We start from the raw sequence: 3,826 nt of genomic DNA, 5'->3' as shown, positions 1-3,826 counted from the left end.
GGGAGGGAGGGAGGGAGGGAACAGGCCTCAGTTGAGAATCCCAATTTTCTAGTTCACTGCATCTGATGGCTGGCTGACCCTTCCAGGTGAATTGTATTTTTTTTTTCCTTTTCACTCCTTTATTTGAGTCAGGGGTGTCTGCACATAGACCTGGAAATCAGTACCTAGATCAGGCCTGCCTGCCTGCCTGCCTGCCTGCCTGCCTGCCTGCCTGCCTGCCTGCCTGCCTTCCTCTATCTCACAGAGACACAGTTCTAAACACCTCTGCCTCTTGAATGATGGAAATAAAGACATGCACGAACACCTGGCTTCCTTTCATTGTACATTTAGCCTAATTTCAGTTTTATTCATGTCTGGGAGGGAGACTTGCTTGTGTGCTGTAGTTCAATTCCTTTCACTGTGTGGTTTCCCCACCACCTTGGCCACCATGCCACGTGGAAGAGAAGAAGAGATGAACCATATTGTTGGCACCCATATAACAAACACTTGGTTGCTTCCTCTGAGCCCTCTGAGTATCCTTACATCTCTGTATTTTAAAGTGGTTTTGTTTTGTTTTTTATTGCTGTCAAACTCTCTCTCTCTCTCTCTCTCTCTCTCTCTCTCTATCTATCTATCTATATGTGTGTGTGTGTGTGTGTGTGTGTGTGTGTGTGTGTGTGTGTGTGTGTGTATTTTTTTTCTTCCCCCAGAGCTGAGGACTGAACCCAGGTCCTTGAGCTTGCTAGGCAAGGACTCTACCACTGAGCTAAAACCCCAACCCCTATCTCTGTGTTTTAAAAAGTAGACTCTGGAGCAATACCGGGCAGGTCTCCAAGGCGGGTCCTTCGCTTTATTTTATTCTTTTTGTTTTTAATTGTTAAAGATTTGTTTGTTTGTTTGTTTGTTTGTTTGTTTTATGTCTATTCGAGTACCCTGTAGGTGTCTTCAGACACCCCAGAAGAGGGCATGATTGACAATTACAGATGGTTGCAAGCCGCCATGTGTTGGCTGGGTATTGAACTCAGGACCGCTGTAAGAGCAATCAGTGCTCTTAACGACGGTGCCATCTCTCCATCCACCTACTTTATTTTATTCTCTATGCTCTCTTGTGCGAGTCAAGGTCAAGCAGGCAAGAAACACCCAAACAGATTGGTCCATCACCACTTTCTGAATTCTTTTTGTTGTTGATGTCAGGGATGTAAAGCAAGTTTACCCATGAAGAATTGTAAGGGAGTCCTTCTGATTTAGAGAATAGCAGCCTTGAAATGAAATGAGAATCACAACAAGCATTTGTCTTATTGTTTTTGTTTTTTTCTTCCTTTTTCTTCGGAGCTGAGGACCGAACCCGGGGCCTTGTGCTTCCTAGGCAAGCGGTCTACCACTGAGCTAAATCCCCAACCCCTACATTTGTCTTAAAGTCTGAAAAACACAAAACAAAACAAAACAAAACAAAACAACAACAACAACAACAACAACAACCAAGAACAAACCATGAGACCGCAGAAATCCTCAGGCGGAGGAGTAAGGAGCTAGTTTTTATTGGTTAGGGTATTATTTGGTCGGGTGGGGGTAGGGGTGGGGGTGGGGGTGGGGGTGGGGGTGTTGTCCTTCCTACACCTCTCTTGCATGAATGAGCTGAACATTACTTAAGCTTGTGTCCAAAACTGTCCATTTTTTAGATTGATCCCAGGAGGGAGGGAGCGAGCCGGGGATACAGCACACCCTCTCTGGCCTCAGAGGTCCAGGCTCCCGCTGGCAGGGCCCGAAGGGACTCCTGGGGGGAAAAAAAAATAAAGTCTCCGAGGCACCACCTAGCCGGTTTTATTCTTGAAGAAAAGCAAACATACATAATGGAATAAGGGAAAGAAAAAACCCTGTTTTCTATATACACAAGCAGTCGTAATTTGTTATAGTGTCCCCTTTGCGTAGTTTGGATTCGATGACTTTATTTTATCAAGCAAGTTTTAAACAGCGGTAACTCCAAAGAGGAGTCAACAGCCCCTTTAAGTGCAGTCAGTCATTGACCCTTTGGTCTGTCTGTCTGTCTGTCTGTCTGTTTCAAAACGAGGGAGGGCCTGCCTGCCTGCCTGCCTGCCTGCCTGCCTGCCTGCCTGCCTGCCTGCCTGCGTGCCTGCATCAGATCTAAATACAGTTCTCAGAGGGGAAGACAGAGACAAGTCAGAAGTCACTAGCACTCAATGGACGACCACCAACCTAAGGGCAGGCCTAGGGTAGAATTTGATGGACGGACGGACGGACAGACGGACGGACGGACGGATGGACAGATGGACAGAAAGGATCTAGGAGGAGCTTTGGGAAAGATGAAAAGCCTCCATTTCCCCCCAAAAGAACGAGCCCCAACAGCTGGGCTCTTCGAGATGAGTTATAAGGGGAACCACACATACAGTTTTGTATCACACATACAGTTTGTCATCATCCGTCAATACCAGGTAGACTTTTCAACGTATGTAGGTAGCTGTTGACAGGTCAGTCCTTTACTAAGCCTCATGTAAGCTCTGCAGGGTAAGCCTCAGGAATTCATCTGTGCGTCCCGCAGGGTATGCTTTCTTGCTTTGTTAAAGGCTAGACTTTGGTTGCTGTCTGTCTGTCTGTCTGTCTGTCTGTCTGTCTGTCTGTCTGTCTGTCTGAATGAATGAATGAATGAGCGAGGGAATGAACGAATGAGGAGGGGATGCACATGCCTATGGTTTTAAGATGCTTAATTTCTTTACAAGGTTTATTTATTTAAACATTAAACATTGGGGTTGGGGATTTAGCTCAGTGGTAGAGCGCTTGCCTAGGAAGCACAAGGCCCTGGGTTCGGTCCCCAGCTCCGAAAATAAAATAAAATAAAATAAAATAAAATAAAATAAACATTAAACATTAATCGGAAATAATGGAGTCAGCAGTTAAGAGTTCTGACTGTGTTCTTCCAGAGGTCCTGAGTTCTATTCCCATGGTGGCTCACAACCCTCTGTTATGGGATCGATCTGCTGTGTGTCCGAAGACAGCTGCAGTGTGCTGTTTGTAGGGTAAAGAAAAAAATACTAAAGAAGAAAAAAAAAAAGAGAGAGAAAAAGTTAGAAGCACCAAGTCAAGTCATGTAAATATTGCCCACATTCGGATTTAGACATGCCTGAGCTGTCAGGGCGAGGCTGGCTGAGAGCGAATCAGTGAACGATCGGACTCTTCCTCTCTCTGTGAGGGTGTGTCATGAACTCTATTACCATTTCCAAAGAGTTAGGTATGCTGGAGCGAAGTGGACCGGAAAGCCAAGGGAGGAGAGGTATGCCTACACGAGTCCACCCAACCCCCCCGCCCCCCCCCCCGAGGGAGACATCCTCGAGTGGTGGGGGGAGGGGCGAAGGTGTGGAGGGATAATTTCCAACAAATAAATCCCAACAAATAAATTACTAGAGACTTGATTCATTGATTTACTTTAAATTTATTGAGTGTATCGGGAAAGAGGGAAAATGGGTCAAGGAGGGAGGGAGGGAGGGAGGGAGGGAGGGAGGGAGGGAGGGAGGGAGGGAGGGAGAGAGGGATATCTTTTCCTCCAAATCTGCTGGTATGTAGTCTCAGTGCGTCAGAAAAAAGACTGCTTCTGGCCTCCTTTCTGATTACCCCAAGGCAGTCTGGTCACCGTGCTGTAATAGAAAGGGAAACCACAGTCAAGTCATGGGAGCGAGCGAGCAAGCAAGCAAAAATCATAAACAAAAGCAAAAACACGTCTGTTAAGTTGAGCAGAGCAGAGCAGAGCAGAGCAGAGTAGGGCAAAGCAATACAAGGTCACATTCCACAAAGGCTGATATAGTCTGCCATCTTGGTCTACAGAGTGAAAAGTAGA

At 46.3% G+C, this 3,826-nt stretch overlaps 1 long non-coding RNA gene across 1 annotated transcript in view; it reads right to left on the bottom strand.

The window, feature by feature from the left end:
* Positions 1-3,542: 3,542 nt before the first annotated feature.
* LOC147997326 (uncharacterized) overlaps positions 3,543-3,826 on the bottom strand; it is an 18,281-nt gene continuing 17,997 nt past the window's right edge. The window contains exon 3 of the long non-coding RNA XR_015647976.1: positions 3,543-3,626. This is a non-coding gene — a long non-coding RNA (uncharacterized LOC147997326). The remainder of the gene's footprint in view (positions 3,627-3,826) is intronic.

The sequence above is a fragment of the Rattus norvegicus genome, unplaced genomic scaffold (genome assembly GCF_021556685.1).
Source record: "Rattus norvegicus strain SHRSP/BbbUtx unplaced genomic scaffold, alternate assembly SHRSP_T2T unassigned-0000187, whole genome shotgun sequence".
Classification (NCBI taxonomy): Eukaryota; Metazoa; Chordata; class Mammalia; order Rodentia; family Muridae; genus Rattus; species Rattus norvegicus.
This window is presented reverse-complemented; position numbering and strand designations above follow the sequence as displayed.